The sequence below is a fragment of the Psammomys obesus genome, unplaced genomic scaffold (assembly GCF_907164565.1).
Source record: "Psammomys obesus unplaced genomic scaffold, mPsaObe1.curated_primary_1811, whole genome shotgun sequence".
In the NCBI taxonomy this organism is placed as follows: domain Eukaryota; kingdom Metazoa; phylum Chordata; class Mammalia; order Rodentia; family Muridae; genus Psammomys; species Psammomys obesus.
This window is the reverse complement of record NW_026588368.1, coordinates 2,086,625-2,107,953: the sequence shown is the minus strand read 5'-3', so window position 1 is coordinate 2,107,953 and position 21,329 is coordinate 2,086,625.

Genomic DNA, 21,329 nt, shown 5'->3' with positions numbered 1-21,329 from the left:
AGAAAAAAAAAAAAAAAAAAAAAAACCAAGGAAATCACAAAGTAACAGGAATCCTACTTTGGGCACTATGGTCGGTACATAAGCAACGTGGGAACCACAGTGTCCTACCTAAACAAGTTGACTAATGGATGAATTTGAGTGTTCCTTCTTTCAAATAGTATTTACCTTTTGCTTACTTGTAATCCCAGTACTCCACAGGCTGAATGAAGCGCAAGGATCGAAATTTCCAGGCCAGCAGGGATGGTACAGCGGTATCAAGCCCCTAACACCCTCCAAAGATGAGGCTACAGTTTCATGTATATTTTTACTAAATAATGGGTGAGTTGTTTTGGGGCTCTCCCCCCCCATCAGATAAAAACTATTTGATTCTAGTTGCGCACTGAACATTTTTTTTTTCCTCAAAGAAATTAATTTGTGCAAGCAAAGGAGGAAGGGACCCAATCTTCTTGTCAGTGATGGATGGTTCCTGCTGTGGACTTGTACCCTTGCTGTCAACTCCCCCGGAGTTCCCACACGGGCTTATAAACTCCATCAGTTCAGTTTTCTGTGGATAACTTGATATGAGCCTGCAGTTTGCTTTTGGAACGGTTTCCAGCCCACTGTATGGTGATTGGTGGTGGTAGAGTTCCATCATATGTCGCTCTGGGAATCAGGTAACGCCCCTCCGCAGCCCCCAGCCCCACTGGTCATGTAGACAGAAATGATGTGTGAGAATACAGGTACTTGGGACACAGATAATCCTGTGTATTAACATCTGAGATCATGTGGTGAGCGTTCTTGCCTGAATAGCTGATGCCAAGTCCTGTGGCATGGGGTCACAGAAGCTCAGGAGAAAAGCTTCCAACACCAAGCCCTCTCGAGTGTTGGGATTTGTACTTCTTGGAAGTCACAATTAGTTGGCAGTTGCTGCTGTTTCTGCTCAGATCAATTTGGACAGTAGTTAGGAAAAATCCATTTGAGGGTGGCTTCATCACGGTCCTGCCAAATGCCTATGGGATTAAATAGCTGCACAAATGTCAGTCTACACACACAAGAGATAAAGGTCCTCTATACATTATAGCGCAATCCCGTTTCCAATTATCTTTGACAGAACTGTGGCATAGCTAGCACGAGTTATTTATGGTAGTTCTTCGGTTGTAACAGGCAAACTCCTGTGCTCATGAAAAGACAAGAGATTGGAAGACAGTCTCTGATTCTGATCTCTCCCTCAGCACTTTCTGGCTTTGTGGTAGAAACTGCTTTGTGCCGTGACTTCCTCATGTGTAAAATAAAGACAACAACACTTATTTCAGATGGTGCCGTGTGGGTTGAAAGTCATCAAGAGAAAAATTTTAATTTTGATGAAGCCTAATTTATCATATTTCCCCTATGGTTTGTGTTTTTGTGTTTTGTTAAGGACTTTTTCCTTACTGTACGAGGTCATAAAAGTTTTTGTGTATTTTTCTAGAATTTTGCATGCTTAGATTTTGTCTTTAAGCCTATCAGTTCCCACTGATTCTCCATGTGTTACAAGAAATTATGAATTTGTTTTGTTTGGTGGAGTTGATATTCTAGCACCACTTGCTGAAATCACTCTAATTTCTCAGTTAATGATCCTAAATTTCGGTTGAAAGTCAATCGATGGTCTTTTGGGCCCTATTATCTATGTGTTCATCTAAATCCATGCTGTCAAGATAGCTGAAATATTAAAGTGTTCAGATTGCCGAGCATGAGTCACAACTTGGCTTTTCAAAAGACATTGTTAAGAAAAAGACAAGCCACAGATGAGGAGATAGTATTTGCAAAGCGCACACATGTCATTCCTTTTCATCTTCCCCTGACTTTCTCTGTCAGCCTCAGAATTACAGACTTAATCTTTGGCACAGTGTTTAGAGACCCCTGAGGGAATCCAAGGCTTTAGTATCATTATCACCATCCAAAAAGTGTTGTTTTGCTTCCTCAGACAACCAAGCTAAAGGTTTGATCATTTTAAAGATGATTGTGGATGGATGTTTTACGTGTGTTCATCTTCCCAAATTAATCTTAAAGCATCCCATCCACAAGCGAGCCAGTTCTTGCTAGAAATGTCGTCTCCTCTCCTTCTTATCTGTATTTTGCGTGCATGTTTGAATCTTAACTTATCCACTCTTTAAGGCCTTTTGCTAACACAACCTTTAATGATATAAACTTCCTGTAGAGCACACATTCTACGTACCAGTATTTCCTAACACTTTCTGAGACCCGCCATGACTTCTTAATTTGCTTTCTGTTTCTATAACAAAACACCATGACCAAAACAACTTCAGATGGAAATGGTCACAGTACATCATGAAGGAAGTCAGGGACAGGAACTCGAGGCAGGAACTGAAGCAGAGGCCATGAAGGATGGATACTTACTGGCTTACTCATGACTGTCTCAGCCTGTTTCCAACCCCCAACCCCATCCCAACCACATGCCGAGGGGTGGTGCAACCAGTGAGCTGGGCCCTCCCACATTCCTGGTTAGTCAAGTAAATGCTCTCTAGACAATATGATGGAGGAGTTTTCTCAACAGAGGTTCCTCTTATCAGATGTTTTTCAGAGACATGGATTTCTTTGTGATTGATCTCTTTTTGCCATTTCTATCTAAACTAATTACCTTGTACATGTACTCTCTGTGGTATCAAATCTTTAAATTTATTTTTAGAATTTTCTCAATAGTCTACCACATAATTTAATCCTAAATTATATGTTCTTTAAAACTGTATAAAGTTTAGATAACAACTTTTTCAGCATTGTTTTAATTTTCTACAAATTATATGTATTTCAGTGTACATTGATCAATGTCCAATGTTGTTAACAATCAGGGAGTAAACAACCATCTAGACAATGAAGTATTGTTTTATATCTATTCCATAAATAATTACTTTAAAAGACAGAGTAGACTACAGTTCCAAAGACTATTTTCTTTATTATAAACTGGGGAAGCCATTTTCCATTACTATAATAAAATATCTGTACAATACACTAAAAACACAGAAATAGGTTTAATTTGGCTCGATGTTCAAGGTCATTCATTTGGTCCCATTGGCTTGTTGCTTGTATTGGGGCAAAATATTACTGGGTGGAGGAGCCCATGGTTGAGGAGGCTGACCATCTCAGGGATGCTGGGAACCAAAGAAAGAGCACAAGGCAATCAATCATCCCACAATCTTCTTTAAGGCACTAAGTCCTCCTCTAGGCTCCACCCTTCCTTAAAGCCTCTGTCATTGCTCAGTATTACTGTGGGCATTGGGCAAAGTCTTGGTGCATGGGCCTTTGATATCTAAACAATAATACTCACTAAACTGGTATAGGTAAATGTTCATGTGACTTTTTACCCCCCAATTTCACCTTTTTTGTATCTGTAGGCATTTTTTTTTCACACTGGAAAATTTGCAACAGAGATTCCGAAAAAAAAAAAAATCTATACACTTATCAACAGAAGAGCACACAAATAACTCTAGTGTTTACATAATGAAATCTGAACAGACTAAAGAGATGTGCTGCCATGAGCCAAAATAATATTTAATTTTTATAATTAAATATAATAGTAAGCCTGGGAGATTATATGCAACATCATACCACTTTAGTTTAAAAATGTAAGTATACAACACAGCCTTTAAAAACTCACAGAGATTTCATAAAATTACAGTTGGCACTCCTTTTTCACACCCTCGACCTCAGGGTACCTAACTAACTGACTGTACCTTGGAAATCAATGGAATGCTTATATCATATGGCCTTTTATGGCATGCTACAGGTTCCACAATTGCTTCCCCTTAGCGTACTGAGAGCAGGATAACTGTAGATTAAGTGACATCACACAATGTTCCAGCAATGGCAGCAACAAAGCAGGCAGAGGCTCAGAGCTCTGCTTCCTGAGAGGAGTGCACACAGCAAGGTCACTGCCTTTGTGAAGGGCTTTTGTTTCATGGTGAGAACAGGCAGCTCCTGTGTCTTTATCTATCATGAACTTGTTCTCCTTTTGCTACTTCATTTCCACCCTTGTTGAAGTCAATTCTTTGCTTTAACGTTTCATCCTCCGAAGTCTTTAGGAAGGATTTACATTCCTGGTTAGGCATTTTCCACCATGTACAAAGACTTTCTGAGAAGCCTCCAAGTACAAGAAAGCTTATTGAGAAAAGTGGACTTGAAGAGCATCATTCCTCTGAGGCGAGACAATGCCAAGATGATCTAGGGATTTTTAAGTACGTCTGTAACCTGTGATGTTCTCAAAATATATAAAGCAAGCAAGTAGCTATAGAATTTGGGTGATAGGAAATATCATCAGTATAGCATTAACTTCAAAATAGTTTTAAAAAATCTCTAAGAATATTGAAGCTAAAACCAACTCAGTTGAATTTGTATGCAATATTTGGGAACATACATATTCTCAAGCACTCAAGAATATGATTTGTCACTGTCTCGTGAATCAAGCCTCAATGAACTCCACAGTACAAGTATCGTGGAATTCATGTTTACTGACTGTAATTAAATATCTAAATATCTAATATCTAAATATCTAAACGTAGATCAAATATCTAAACATAGAGACTTGGTTTATTTTAAAATTAAAAAATTCTAATAGCAGAATTTCAGTAATAAATTATAACAGAACTGGAAAATTCCTAGACTATGTGACAATATATACTGTATACCTGCCATTAGAGATGTAGTAAGAGGAAGTATTTGAGAATAAATTTTATGCCCTCAAATAGATGAAAAAAATATTTAAAAAGCTGAAAGGTGATTTCCTGTGTCCTGGAAGGATTGCTCTGACAGAGACATTTATCCAGAAACAGGAGCAGACACACTGTATCAGGAAAATGCATACTTCTAAAGGAAGCCAGTGGACAAGAGCTCACACACCCCACCCCAAAGGCCAGGGCTTTTCAGGCACAGGCTTGGGTTTGTAGGTCATCAGCACAGGGAGCACTCACTCCCACTATCTGCCACAAGCAGTTCTAACTTCATGCACCTCAGGCCTCAGCATCTTAAGTCTCCACCCAGAGTTGTGTGCTTTAGTTTAAGAGTAATAGGGCACCCTCAGAACCCTCCGTGCCCTGGGCTAGCCCACTGGCTGCATTTAGGTGGCCTCAGCAAGAAGCCGAGAGCTTTGAGAGTCCCAGCTTTCCTCTGCCTACTAATTTCTTTCATATACGAACTTCAGAGCCTTATAAAGGGTCTCTCATTTTCTGTCTGTTCTTCTGCCTCAGGGGACCCCTCTCAGCTCATTTCTGGGTCGAGTCTAACTTTGATACCAAAACAAACATTGAAACTAAAAAGAAAAAAAAAATGTAGCTCTGCTTGTCTTGTTCATATAGATTGAAAACAAAAACAACAGCAAATTGAATCAAATCTTATAGAAACAAGTCAATCAAGAATGGCTTGACTTTATACTAAGTGTATAAATCACTTATATATTTTTAGTGTTAAGATCTATACTAACAGATTTCATATTATGCAATCATTTTAATGCGTTAGAGAAATTCCAATACATTACACATTTTTTCCCTTCATTTCTGTTTTTGTTGTTTAGAAACAAGAACTCAGCTGACCTTGAACTCCGGATCCCCGGCCTCAGTGTCTCCAATGCTAAGCTTACAGGTAGGTGTATGCCACCAGGTCAAGCCAGATCCACATACATTCCTTTTTTTCCTTCTTCCTTCCTCTCTTCCTTCCTTTTTTCCTTCCTCCCTCCATTTCCTCCTTCCTTTTCCTCCTTCCTTTTTTCTTTTTGAGTTTTGGTCCCTCTCTCTTCCCTCCCCCGCCTCTTTCTCTGTGTACAGGTGTACCTATGTGTGAGTGTATATCTGTAGAGGTCAGAGGTCAATCTCAAGTATTTTCCTCAGAAAACCTTGTGTTTTTCTCATGCTGATCTATCTGGTCTTTACCAATTATGCCGGCTGGGCGGGGAGTACCCGGGACAGCCTTCCTCTACCTCTCTGGTGTTTTTCGGGTTTTTTTGTTTTGTTTTGTTTTGTTTTGTTTTGTTTTGTTTTGTTTTGTTTTTTCTCTCTGGTGCTTCTATCACAAGCACTGAGCCACCACTCCCAGCTTTGTACATGGGTGGTGGAGCCTAACTTCAGGTCCTCGTGCTTGCACAACACACAGTTTACCAACCGAGTTACCCTCCCAGCCCCTCAATAAGCTTTCTTGGTTTCAAACTTAAAGCAGGAGCATATAGTGCTTTTCAGAGATAGAGGCCATCTCTGGAAGGGCTACAGCAAGTGGCAAACCAAATGAGGAGACAGCGAACATCTTCACATTATTCCTGCCTGACAATGTGTTGTGTCCCCTCAATGGTATTATAATCAATTTAGAGGAAAATGATTAAGGAGAAAAATAAAAATAAATAATGAAGTAGCTTCAGATGATGTGATCCTGACCAGACACAAAGGAAGAGCTACAATAAACATAAATTAGAAACACTACCCCCAACTCGTTTAAGTTAATTATAGTCACATATTACATTGAATGTATACCTATATATTCTATCAAGTTAAAAGCATACTAATCTTCACACATACACAAATGGAAGGAAGAGAGAGGGGCTTCCACAGCCTTGTCCATACCCTTCCCATGCCAAGCCTCTGTGTTTACTCTCTCTGTATTCTCCGCTCTTCCCTAAGCTCTCAGGTTCCTGCCCTGCCCTCTCCACTTGTAGGCTGCTACTCTTGCCTCAGTTTTTAGAAGGGCCTAAGTCCTGCAGGCCCAGCACAATCTGATCATGCTCCCCCCTCAGCACTTCTGTGGCAGTGAGGGCAAAGATGGCCAGGGCTCGTGCCTAGGGGCAGAGAGGAGCCCTGTTTTTACCTTGCCTTTTAAAGGCTCTGGAGGAGCTATGGCCGCCAGCCCCCATTGTGTCACAATACAGAAACTATGATGAAAAACGACTCCCTCCCCCTTGTGATGGTACAGTTATTCATCCATTCATGATTTGTTCCATCAATAACTCAGTATGGTACTGAATTTTTACATAAGCTTTTCCCAAATCTGGCAGATAGAAGGATCCTCTGAGATGCCCCTGACCAGTCTTCAAGAGCCTACTTGAGCTAAACTCTCCCAAACCAGGTGGTTTAGTGACTCCTGGGAAAAAGCTCTCACTCAGTCCAGACCTCGTTTTCATGCCCCTCCTCCTGTCCCACAACTGGTGAACTGAGGGCCTAAAGGGCCAGGCCTCCTGATGCTTGGGTATCTTTTGATGCTTTTCTGAGGAATTTGTGTGCTTGTGAGAGAGGTCTGGGTTTAATAAAAGCCTGTACAAGAGCCAGACAATCAAAATGTTAGAAGCCCACAAATATGTGGCCTGGCCTCTAAAGTTTTCTCCTGCTTTCCATGCCATCAAGAATTGAGACATTAGAATGTCCAAGCTGAGCATAAGAGAAAGCCATGGTTCAAAAAGGCAAGCCTTTCGTTAGGCTTCAGGATCCACAGTCTGCCAAAAGTTTCTGGGGGATCTCAAGTTCCCCTGATATATCCCGGAGTCATAGACCATTCCGGGATGTGAGCAGGTATTCAACATCATTTGTTTTAAATCTCAGACGTGTTTGATGAACATGGTCCGCCATTCACTGAGTCCAAGACCTACACCTGGTGTGTGGGGAACCACCTCTCCTTTCCTGCAGCTTTCTTGGTGCTCATCTCTGTCTTCAAGGGGCAAGTCAGCTGTCAGCTTTTCTGTAACCAGCCTCCCAGCCTTCAGGTCTTTTCCCTATCTTCCTTTCTCCTTCTCCTCCTCCTTTTTCATTTCATTTCTTTTTTTCTTTTCACCTTGCCTTTCAGGAAGCTCTTCTCATCTGCCCCCTCCCCGCTGCTCCCCCTTAAAGGCACAGTCACCTCCTTTAGTAAGATGCAAGTCATTTTCTCCCTCCAGCCTTCAAGCTGAGGCAAATGAGCCTCATTCGTGCTAGCCAGAAGATCACAAGTGAGGAGCCCAGGAACCATCCAGGAGGGTGTGGTGGTCACAGAATGACTTGGACTTATTTCAGCAGTGTCTGCACGCAATACTTGGGAGAGAAGAGTTATCTGAGGATTTTGGTAAGGTTTTCTGTTTGGTGTGCTATGAAAAAAATCCACACTATCTCCTCCAGATAAAGAAAAAGAGCTGGATGCTTTCGTGGTTTGGCTGGAGAGTAAACATTTCTTTAGCAGAAATACCAGATGCCACGAGGATGCTCATTTCTCTTCCTCGTTCCCTCTCTCCCCCTCCCTCCACCTTTATTTCCTTTTTCTTTCTACAGTATTAAGAGGGAGTAATGAGGAGTCAGGATTGGGGTCATTGACCCAAGATCCCTGTTCACACGGATCCTGAATTCTGGAGAGACAAATCGCCATTTTAGTTCCTGGCTCTGCATCTTGTTTCTTGCAGTTGGGTAAATCTCCGAGCCTAGGCTCTTCATGTGCTAATTGAGGATAAGTTCCACTTATGTTGTCACAGGTGAGTGCTGGGTAATACATAAGATGTGCGTTGCATTTTAATTGACTAGTCCAATTCATTAAGTGACTTTTCAGTGAAATTCACTGAATTAAAGCAATCTGCAAAACATGTTTTTTAACGGGCTGACTGTGACAGCCTCAGCTAGTCTAAATCTGCTCATGAGCCCCAGCCTCCCTTGTCTTGGCTCCTGGCAGCATTGGTGGGTCCCTGGACTATCACTGTGATCAGGGCATGGAGGGGACTGCGGAGCCTGGTGGAGGCAGTGAGCCCCGCCAAAGCCATCTGATCCGAGAAATAAGAGGCCACAGATGGAGAAATCTGGTTCTAATATTTTGAGCTAAGAAGTTTTAGAAAATAATTTTCACTTGTTTTGATGTTATGCCTGAAGGAAAAATAATAATAAAACAAGACTAGCAGAAGGAAGGTAATCTGCCAAACGACATTCTTCTTCATTCTTCCCACTTCTATTCCTAGAAAAGAAAAATTGAAAACTGCAGGGAGAGTGACGGGCCATGCTTGCTCACTTAGCTGTTTTCTCATCACTGTGACAGTAAGTTTCCTTTACTGAGGAGAAGTCAGCGCTCACTGCTATCTTTAGACAACGATCGCAGACAACCAGTGAACATTTACCCGTTGCTTACTGCGTGCAGGCACCGTACAAGACGCCTGGCCAGAATGATGACAGCTGGTCTTTGCAGCAGTACTGCGTGGTTGCCGTAGAGCCGGGGCCCTGAATGCCGCTTGAACCAAAGAGGCTGGATGTGTGTGGGTGTTTCATTTCGGCACACACACACACTATTGACTGTGACGCCATCATTCTGATGTGGAAGTTACAAAAGCAAGTTTAAATGCAAGATTCGAGGTTCCCAAACCTTCACCTCAGAACCGTAGAACACACCCGGGAGCCGCAGGGAAACCCCGCCAACCCACCCGGCTACTGCGTCCCACTGTCCCCGCAATGTGAAGCCAGTCACACTCGTGACGAGGAAGCTAACGTGGTAGACAGCCTTCCCATTGCTGCAACAAATACCGGAAATAAGCAAGGCTGATTTTTCAAAGGAAGGAAAGTCAGGTTTTGCTGATGATTCCCTCGCCTTCCTTCTCTTGAGTATCACATGGAGACGTAAAGCGTCATCGCGCTTTTGCTAGTTTCAGAAGAATAGAGCAGGAATTGGTTTGGGGATCTGATTTAGCAATTGCCTGGTCTCGCTGTGATAGGAAAGGGGGGAACAAAACCCTCATTGCGAGGACCGCCGAACAGCTCTGGTGGCCTTGCAGGAAAAGGCAAGGGAGAGGAATCACGCAGTACAGCTCCTGGGGATTTGGGAGGCAAAGCTCTCCACCAGTCTCCGCATCAGGTCCTCACTTGCAGGAGCCAAGAGCAGGACCCAACTCTGTTCCCACACTTGTCTGCGAGCCAGTTCTGTGCCACATGGGTCCAACACCTTCCTCTGAGAAGGTTTCCTCCAGCGAGCCTCACTGTCCCCTCTTGCTGGTATCTGTGAGCTGAATTTTGGGCTCTCTCCAGGAGTCCGCTGGGCAGTAGTCTACCGCGCTTTTTGCAAGTCAGCAGGAAACTGAAAAGATGTCATGACAGTGAGTAGTAGTATTTGACTTTCTTCATTTGGATTTTGTGGTTACTCTCAGTTTTTAGTATTTCCGGACTAAGTTTGGACCAGGCTTGTCAATGATAGTAGAAATTAAGATTCCCTTTTGTTCCACAGTGGTCTTCCTTAGGGTTACTAGTGCTGTGATGAGACACCACGACCAAGGAAGCTTGGGAAGGAAAGGGTTTATTTGACTTATGCTTCCCCATTTCTGTTCATCATGGAAGGAAGTCAGGACAGGAACTCAAACGAGGCAGGAACCTGGAGGCAGGAGCTGATACAGAGGCCTTGGCCGGTTGCTGCTTCCTGGCTTGCCACCTTCCCCACCTCCATTACAGAGCCTGCTTCCTTATAGGATCACCAGCCTAGGGATGGTACCATCCACAATGGGCTGAGCCCTCCTCCATCCATCATTAACTAAGAGAATACCCCAAAGCAGTGTCTACCAGTCCAGAAATACCCTTCTCTACCTAAAAAAATAATAATAACCAAGTTGAAAACACTAGGATTGTCATTTGGAGTATACCCCTGAAGAGCCATGTGCTTTCTCTCTCAAGCTCTCCTTGGTCTATAATAAGAATGCTCTTGTTTCCCACAGCTGACTGGGACCGTACTACCCTTCCACTCTTCACTCAGAGCATCGGAAGCTACTTCTGTGGCCGAGCGCTCGTCATCGAAAGGAAGAGTTTGTGTTCATCGTCCACTTCAGCGAGTTTCTGACAGTTGGAGGAGGGACTCCAGCATCATCTCTATGCAGCTGTCTGCCTAGGAGGTTCTATGAATAAGAGCTGTCGTTGCTATTTTGACATAAGCCGACATCCGTTGGCTTTGTCCCTCTTGAGAACACTGATACAGATGCCGAATGAAGCCCAGGATCTCCCCTGTGCTCTTCTCCACGCAGGCCCCTTTCTTAACTGGCCAGCTTACCTCTCCTACCCATTTTGCCCTTAGATGCTTTGGACAGGACTCATGTAGACATGTGTGTGCAGATTCGTATACAGATAGCAGTTTTTGGTGGTGGGAGAGGTTTTCCTCAGCAGCGTAACCATTGGTGAGATGCACACACTCCTCTAAAAGATGCCGTGAATTTAAAAGAGAATGAGAAGAGCTAGATGGGAGGTTTTTGAGGGAAAAAGGAAGAGAGAATTGTTGTAATTAAATTATAAGTGTTCGACCTCTTTAGCCAGCAGACTAAAACTAAGATCCCATCTCTTCGCAGTCAGAATGGCCAGGATCAGGGATATCAGTAACAACAGATGCTGGCATGGACGTGAGGAAATGGGAAACTCGGATACATAAACACCTGCAGCCACTTGGGAGTTAGCCTGGAGACACAGGTGCAATACGACCCCGCTGTACCACTCCTGCCTTATAAAAAAAGGGCTTCATATCTTACTACAGAAATACTCATACATGTGTATTCATTGCTAGTCTAGTCACAGTGGCTAGGAGTGGAATCAGCCTACAGTCCCATCCACTGATGAACAGATAAGGAAAACATGGCACTTACACATAGTGGAATATTACTCAACTCTAAAGAAAAATGAAGTCACAAAACGTGTAGGTAAATAGAGGTTACCGGAAAATATTATGCTGAGCGAAGTCACCAACACCCAGAAAGACAAATGTACTGTTTTGTCTTTTCTTCTAACTTCAAATCTACTGTTTTGTGTGTTTAGCCTGGAATACAGTGGAAGCTGCCTGGAAGCTGGAAACTAGAAATGGGATGGATACAGTAATGGAGGAGAGATGCTAATATTCAGGTAAAATGAAAGAAGAGAGGGAGAATAGTGGGAACAGAAAAGTTCACGCTTGAAAGGGGGGGGTGGAGAGAGGAGATGCTAGTTAGCCACCATGGAAGATTCATAAACAGTTCCATGAAAACGTCTCATCTTCAAACCCAAGAAAAATTAAAGCACAAGGGGCATAAAGGAGATGAGGAAGAATTCTGAGGCTTGGAGGTTCGAACGAGGGTAGTGGAAGTGGGAAGAGGAGAAGGGAGGAGGTGAGTTATTGGTGAGGGAGGCCAGTAACACCTGTGTCTGCCACCAATCACTCACAGAGACCCCAGTATGAGGAACCACATTCACCATCTTTTGCTACTCAGAGATCTCACTTCTGAATACCACATCGTGGTTTTAAGGATGAAGTCTCCAGCTAGTGCTAGCAAGGACAGGGAGAAAAGGAAATTCATTTTGATGGGCAAATACCCAGCAGCTGCTGTTAACACCTGCTCTCTCCTTCACTTCTGGAAAAGATGCTGTGGGGACTTGGTGACTAGAGACAGATTGTAAACTACCGCACAACTCAGAGGTGAGGCAGAGCAGACACAGCTCAAGCCCTAGCGCGGTGGAGACAAGCCTCATCGGGTGATTAGGTGGACACTGTGATCACAATAAGTGCTCTAGAGAGGAGGGCTCTCCTGCTATGAGACCAGGAAGACAGTAGCAAGAACGCCTCACCAGGCTTTTCTGAGGAATGCCATGTGCATTCCTGCTGAAACAAGCGTGTTGGAATAAGGGGAGGGAGGCCTGTGAGTGGCAGGGAGCACGGCGCTTTCTTCTGAGTCTTCTGCCAACACAGCTTAAAGTGTACAGAGGACGCCTCCACTGCTCTCCCCGGAGCTCCCTGCTCAGCCCTTCCCGTGGCCATGGTAACACCATCTGAGAGACGGTGCTTGTCTCAGCATCTTCACCTTGCTTACTCCCTCCTGACCCCACCATATCTTTCTTTTTCTTCATTTTTCATTTTTGAAATTATAGCATAATCAGATCATTCCCCCTTCTCGTCTTCCTCCCTCCCTCCTTGCCTCCTTCTTGCCTCTTTCTCTTTGTTTGTTTACACATGTGTGCGCACACACACTCACACACACAAACACATTCACACACTCACTACTAAATACATAAACACAACCTGTTCCATCCATATAATGTTATCTTTGTGTATACGATCTCAGGGTTGACCACTTGGCATCGGGTAACAGATTGGGATTTCTTCCCAGGGGAAACAGCATACACGACAGCAAGTTTGCACTTGGCAAAGCAATAGCCCAAAGGCCTCTTCAGGCCTCAGCTCTCTCACTTAGGACTTGAGGGGTCTGATCTAGGAGCAGGAAGCCACTTTTTTGTTCTCATAATCCCTGGAAGGTTCCCCTCATAGCTGCAGGCTGGTTCCCAGCATGACAGCACCTCACAAAGAAGAGGGTGTGTGGCTGCTTCAGTGAAGGCCTGCCACTCCCGCACTGTCAGGAACCTCTTCTGTGTCTACACCCCAAAAGTCCCCATGAGATCTTCTGTTTCAAAAATACAAGATCAGTCATGTGACGATAGAAATCTGCCAAATATTTGACCTTTTAGCCAGAGGGAAATGAAGGAGGATCCTTGGGCATTACCAAAGGTGGGGGGTGGGGGGGACAGTCTGGAGCCAGGCTGAAGGAGACAAACGGGCAAAGACTCAAGAGAACTTCCGCTGGGAGCCTATGTAAATAGTCCAGGGCTGTCATGTCACTCAGCTTCTAAGCCTTTCACCATCAATCCTCCAGCTAAGACACACAGCCTGTGTTAAAACAAACAGCCTTGTGGCCAGGTATCATTAACCCCACAAGACAAGCAGAGCAGCTACCGCTGAGTTAATTGATTCCAGGGATCCAGCCCTCCCACCCTTCTCCTCAGGCCTTGATGGCCACAGCCCTGGGCGACCCAGAAAGTCCTTTCATTTGGGCACTGCGTGAATCTGGAGGAAAGGTCCTTAATTTCTGAGTACTTGATACCCTTCTCCACCTTTTCTACATCATTGCTCTCCCGTCTTTCTCCCCACCTCAAATCACAGGCATGTGCATTATTACACTTTGGCTCAGCCCACAGTCCCTTCCAGATGCTGATCTCTGCTCCAAGCTTCTGTGCCCTCTTCATCTCTCTTCTCTCTGTCTCATAATTAATTCTTGTATCTCTTTCCCATATCCTCCCCAGGTTACCATCCATTTCCCTCAAAGTCCCTTTCCCCGATTTGTGCCCCCATTGTACAGTATCCATCATGGTTGTTTTGTGCAGAGGCTTCCTGCTGACGCATCTTTCTCCCTTTCCAGACAGGAGCTTGTCAGGGCCATGAACCACCAGCACACCAGGTAGACCAGAACGCTAGACTGTCAGCAGTAGATGTTCGCTGGGTAGGATTATTCTTATTTAACTTTTGAACCTGGGAAATGGCTCCTAAATACACAGAGGGCATTTGGAAGAGACCAGCCAATTGAGCAGTGGTGACTGCAACTAATTCAGCTGCAAGTTCTTTGGTCTCTGCCCAACTAGAGATGCAAGATTAGAAGTCTAGCTCAGGGTGCGGAGATGCTCCTGGCACCGGCCACCTAGAGGCTATGGGGCTCCTTCCTACATCCTCAGCGCAATACTGCTTCCAACAGAAGGATACACTGTGACTTCCTGGAGGAGGCAGCCTGGACAAGAAATGAAGCCGGGCTCCTTTAGAGGAAACACAGGGCCTTCCTCATGCTTTTAAGAGAGGTCAGGCTAAGGAGCAAAGAGCCCAAGTGTAGTCCCTGCTCAGTCACTCCAGGGAGGGAGAGGAGAAGGCCTGGCTCATGGAGTAATGAGAAGGGAAGATGGTTAAAGGGCCTTCATACAGATTGTTGGGCTCCAGGCTCATTAATTACAGCAACAGACAACTATATAAACTCAAATTCTGAGGCCCTAAACTGAATGACTATGTGTATTTAAATAAACAGACATAGATTTTTTTTTTTTTTACCTTGACTCGTTTATTCTAAGATGCCTTTTTCTCTACTGTGCCAAGAGGAGATCTACAAAAATTCCTTCCACACCATAGTCTAGCCTAGCAAAAGCAGGTGGGAGGAGGCTCTGTCTCCAACACAGAAACCACAGAGTACCCCCTGGGCTCAAGTCCTCAGCCTGGTTGAGGTCCTTAGAGATGAAGCCATTTTGTTTTCATTTTAAAAATAGAGATTTCCTGTCCTTTTGAAGGTTAATCCAAGCATCCCGGATTTCTTATGGGCTCCCACAAAAGACCGAACATTCATCAAAAATTTCCAGGTTCCCAGGCTGTTTCGCTATAGACATGGACATCTGGGCTTAGCCCTAAAGGAAAAGCACATTAGAAAATAAATTGAAATTGCAAACTACTAGATAAATAAAACCCTTTTAAGAGGAAAAAAACTTAAAAAAACAAAAAACCTATAACCATGACCAAGGCAACTTGTAGAAGGGAGGGCTTGTTTGGGGCTTTCAGTTCTAGAGGGTTAGGAGTCCATCACTGTCATGGAAGGGAGCATGGAAGGAGGCGGGCAGGCGCGGTGCTAGAGCAGCAGCTGAGAGCTTATGCCTTGATCCACAAGCACAAAGCAGAGAGAGCACTGAGAATCAAATGGGTCTTTTGACACCTCAAAGCCTTTCTGCAGTGACACATCTCCTCCAACAAGGCCACACACCCTAATCCTTTCCAAACCATCCCACCAACTGGAGACCAGGTGACTACATGACTATATGAGCCGATGGGGGTGGGGAGAACTTTCATTCAAGGTAACATTACAGCAGAGTTCACAGCTAAGTAAGAGCATTGATACACACACACACACACACACACACACACACACACACACAGTGGCCCACATTTTCTCTCCTGGCACTATGAAAGCTAGTTAGCATGAAGGAAGCTCCCAGATCAGATGGAGCTTGATTTCTTGGTGTTGTACAACCAAAGCATACAGTGTCTTTAGCAATAGCATCATCTCGTCACAGCAGGCAACTAAGAACAATCGCAAAGTCTATATTGATTTGAGGCCTCTGGGCCCCCCCTGATCAACAGCTCATATGGAGGTATCTCAATCCTGGCACTAGGATTTTCATTTAATAACTTTTGCCTTCTGGGAGAAACATTTTTCATCCATTGCAGGTACCTGCCTTCATGCTTTTAAATTATGTTTTAATTATGTTATAAAATGCTCATGTAATAGTCCTATTGACTGTAGTCAGACACACATAAAAAGCTGCAAGAAAGTAGGAAATCAAAAAAGTGTGTGCATATATACACATTTACAAATGAAATTGTAAAAGAATTTTTAAAATAGAGTCTCATAGACTAGTGCAGAGTGAAGCATACTGAGTGTCCGGACGGGTGTTTAGAACTGCAGGAACTGGATGGGACAACAAGGCTTTTGGGCAAACAAAATAAAACAAACAACAACAACAAAATCTCACAGGGAAAAACAGTGGGGTGAAAAGTAGAGAATAGCATTTCCGAGTGCATAACCATCCGAGACAACGCAGGGAAATGCAGAATTGCAAGTGTTCTCAGAGAAGGCTCAACAGATGGAGAAAAGGATGGCAGCATGGGCAAAAAATGTACCATTGGGAAGATAAAGTCTGAAAGTGTAGTGGATTTAATAAGAGTGGCTCCCATAGGTCCTATAGATTTGATTACTTGGTCATTAGGGAGTGGCACTATTAGGACGTGTGGCCTTGTTGGAGGAAGTGTGTCACTGGGGGTGGGCTTTAGGGTTTCAAACGCTCAAGCCAGGCCTAGTGTCTCTTTCTCTCTTCCTGCTGCCCACTGATTTGGATGTAGATCTCTGAGCTCTCCCTCCAGCTGCATGTCTGCCTGCATGCCACCATGCTTCCTGACATGGTGATAATAGACTAAAACACCAAACTGTAAGCCAGCCCCAAATAAATGTTCTTTATAAGAGTTGGTGTGACAATAGATAATATAGATCATAGTTGCTGTGCCTCTTTATAGCAACAGATAACACTGACTAAGACAGAAAGTACTGAAAATTCTAGACCAAGGTGTTAGGAATGGATGTTCTGGGCAGTTGAGAGAAAATAGATTTTAACACGTTTCATTTGACTTTAGACAGATCTTGGAGCTCTGTAAGTTCTGCGAAACGAAATGTTAGCCATGGAGGACCAGGCATGAAGCTGCTGCTCTGGGCTAAACACATGGGCATCAGAACAGGCGTGGAGGAGAGATGGAGGCAAGAAACATGTAGGATTAAGAGATGGCGTAAACAACTTACAAGGCTTCTTCTGGATGGTGGTGTTTATTACTGTAGCAATATCAGCCGATACTAACATTCACAGCATTTACTGTACAACAAGTACAATTCCAAGACTAGGCTTGGACACATGAGCCTTTGGGGCTGGGGAGATATTTTATATCCAAACTATAAAGCACAGACAAGAGAGGCAGTCTAGACCTGAAGTGATTTAACTTCACTAGTCCCATCAGAGCCTAGGATTGTATATACACAAACTTACTTTATAGGTAGGTACTGTGTTTATTATTTTACGGATGGAGAAACTGAGGCACAGGGGGACGTGTAAATCGGAGGGGTTCATACAGCAAGTGGCAGATCAGGACTTAAACCCTGAATAGCTATGGGAGCCACAGTGTAGCCTTCCATACTGTATTGGAAATGGCAGATACAAGCTGAGGAGAAAATTTGAATACAGCACTGGATAAGGGAGGCAAGACTGGGTGTCTATTCACCCAGGAGGATGTTTTACCCTGGGCCTAGAAGGTGCTTCAGAGCCTTCCTGTGCGCAGAGATGCCTCCACCCAGGAGTCTGATGGGTATCCAGAGAAACCGCACAATTGGCCAAGGTAGCCCAGTCTGCATGCAGACTATGATAGAACTAGCAAGGTCAAATCACTTCCTGTCTGGACTGCTCTTCTTGCCTGTGTATCATATTTTGGATATAAAATGCCCCTCTCCCCGAAGGCACATGTGTTCAAACCTAGGTTCACAGCACGAGCAACTATCGTAGGAGCTTCCGGCTACTCTAGGTGGTAGGGCTAGCTAGAGGAAGTGGGCTTCTGGAATGGTGGGGGTATTTGTCCCTGTGCCCTTCCTGTCCTCTGCTTCCTCATGCTGAAAGCTAAGCAGCATGTTCTGCCCTCCCCACCGTGAAGGACTCAAATCTCCGAAAGCACGAGTTAAGCCAATTCTTCTGTCTTTCAGACCGTTCTTGACGTACTTTTGTCGTGGCGATGATAAAAGTGACTGATCCTCGCAGTGGGAAAGCCTTGCGCGACTCAGAAGATTGAATGAGATGACCAGATGACAGGCCCTGGCGCCTAGCAAGGCTTGACAAAGCCTCCTCCCTTCCTAGGCTCAGCCCATGCTTAATGCTGTGTTTTAAAGTGTAATCTCTCTACAGTTAAGAGAAAGGTTAGGAGAATTGCCTCCTTAAAGCCCAGAGAAAGTGAGAATATGGTTTAGATGCAACCTAATGCTGAGTAGCCAGCTTGCCAGCAATATGGAGGTGGCCTGTTGGGTCACCAATGTCCTTAAATATGACTCTTGGGATGAGACAGATGACAGCTACTTATGGAGGAGATGGCTAGAAAAGAGGACAAGAGGAGGTCCCCCAGAAACAGCTGCTCACCAGATATGTGCGGGGGGGGGGGAAGTCGCAGCTGACGCCCGCACTGGTAAGTGCCGAAGCTGTTAGCACAATGGAGGCTTTCAAGGGAAGCCGAGCATGACAGTGCAAAGAGCGCGTCTCTCAGACACTGCAGACATTGTTTACAGAAATACCCACAGTTCTTAGGTCCCATTGGGCCGTGCGTGGAAGAATTTGAATGGAAAATTGAAACTGAGTGCAATAAACGCTATTCAAAAACTCTAGATGAAACGCTGAGCTCAAAGTACCACCCACGGCAAACCCAGCAGCATCCAGGGATGCTCCAGCGGAAGCTCAGGGAGGGCAGGGACCCCAAGCATCTCAGTGCGGATCAGTTGGGTGACAGAGGCAGAGGCGGATCGTGGCCCTGGCCTTCCCTCTGCTGCTCTCAACACACTCTGTCAGGCCTGGTCTGCTTGCTCTGATGATGAGCCCGGGGACTCACTGTGGCCAAGGCCTTTGTAAAGAAATAGTCACCCCCAGCCTACCCCTCTTGGCTGCATTTTGGCTGGGAGAAAGTTCAAAACAGGTGTGATGTTCCGAGTTGGCTGGAAATTGCCTTTCAAGTGTCTCTTGGGAAACAACCAGGAACACCCGCTTTGAATGCTTTGAATGGCATTCCATCAGAACCTTCTGGGAAGCCCTCTGGAGAGATTTCAGTTTTTCTTTCCTAGGAAGCTATGGTGCTGTGCTTCTTTTAATACATGCAGGAGAATTCAATGACTCCTTTCACATCTACTGTGAATGCTTGCATGGCTAGAGCTATGGTAGCGGGCAGAGACTCCTTGCTAACACTCTTCGGTTCCTCACGGGAAGACACACTTGTTTCTCCTAATAGTGTTTTTGTGAGGTTTTACTGTCCCAACCTGGTTATCACAGTATAACAGGGATCCTGAAACCACTTGAGGGAAATCTTCTTGAAGCTTGCTATCTTGGAATGGCTGTGTTTGATGGAATGGCTCCACTGTTTGATAACATTGTTCAAACCAATGCACAGCACTGACATCTGTAACAATGCGTAGTTAATATGACTTTTATCCTGGGGAGCAATGCTGTAAGCGTACTGAGCACAGGTAGACAGCTTTTGGTCATCATGCCCTTAGGGATGTTATGGCTTCCTTCTTCCAGAATGGAGCCCATGGCTGCTCCACAAACCAGATACAGGCTGCTGTTATTAACAGTGGCTGTGTCCCATCATGTCTTCTATCTCAGGGGCTGGCTTGAAATGCACCAGTTAAAAGTCTGATTTGCACTTAAGCTCTCTTATCTGCAAGAAAACTTCCAACTTAAGCGAACCAATCGAGAGCCCATTGTCCAAGAGCAGTTTATATTAACAACCTGAAGTGCCGGGCTTGCAGGACACACAGAGTGCAGTTTCTGGAAGTAGTTCCTGCCTCTACAACATAAACCCCCAAGCACACAGTGGGTGGTCTCGCCCACACGTAACAATTCAGACTTTAAGATACCCAGCAACATTTGGAACCTTCTTTTAAAAGGACTGTAAAATGAATGCTTGCCTATACATTTCATAGGCCACTTGGGCAATAGCCAATTGTCAGTCATAATTGGGCCCCATTATTCTAGTGGGTGCGGAAGGTCACATGTCCCCCTAACGACCACTCCAACTCTTGCTAATGGCTTCCCACTGGGAAGGGCAGGAGAGGCTTTTCCCGAGAAGCTCCATCTTCCTAATTCTCAGAAAGCTCTATGTTCCGGGAGTGGACGCTGTTACCAAAATGCAGTGGAAGGCAATTATGTCCAGCGTATTCGGCAGTAAATTTGATTTTGGCAAAACACAAAGGCTTTCCATAGAGTTCCACCAGTCATGTCAGTTACTTACACTAGAACAGTAAAAACAAAACAATGAACCCTAGTCTTGGATTTCCCAGACTCCAGAGTGCTGAGACGCATGTGTTCATTGTTTCTGACATCCAATCTGTCAGAGCAGCAGCCTGAACCAAGAAGGGCAGTGAGTATGCGGGTCGAGGGCACTCTCTCTAAATATTACATTTCTGATGGTCGTGGCACCTTCACCATAACGTGGCCGTGTCAGACATTCTAAGGGCCCAGGGCCACAAAAGTGTGAACTGTATCCCCCCAGGAACTAAGATGAAACATCCTGCCCTTACCTGTGCAAGGGACTAGTAACCCTTTGATAACAATGGTTGGAAGAAGGAGGAGGGGGGAGAAGATAGAGGAGGAGAAAAAAGAAGGGGAGGAAAAAGAGAAGAAGAAAAAGAAGAAGAAGATGAAGAAGAAGGAGAAGAAGAAGAAGAGGAGGAGGAGGAGGAGAAGAATATACCAAACTATTAGCATAATATGTGGGTGACTGTCAACTTTCAAGGCAAAGGTGAAATCACTTAACAAGGTTAATAATTTAGGTTTTGGGGGCCTCCCAGACTGTTACACACATTCATTTTATAAATGATGGCACTGTAAATGCTGATGCCAAATGTCCTTCAAATGGGTTAGCAGCCAGGGGAAAGCAGGCGATGGCTTGGATGGTGTATAGAGAGTTTCATGACACACAAGGCAGGTGAGTCTGGTGAGAAAAGGCAGAGGATGGTGAATTACCTCACTTTTCTAAAACAAGACACTCTGAAATTACTTTCAGTAGCTCTCCATTTAGAAGGGCAAGGGCTGGACAGAAAAAAAAAGGGGCAACAAACAAGAAAAAAAAAACCAAAATAAACAGAAACAGTCTGTGAAATTTCCTTGTAGAATAAGCGAACAGCTTATATGGAAATCCAGAAAGTGTTGCCTACTTTTCAGTGTGTGTGTGCGCGCGTGCGTGCGTGCGTGCGTGTGTGTGTGTGTGTGTGTGTGTGTGTGTGTGTGTGTGTGTGTGTG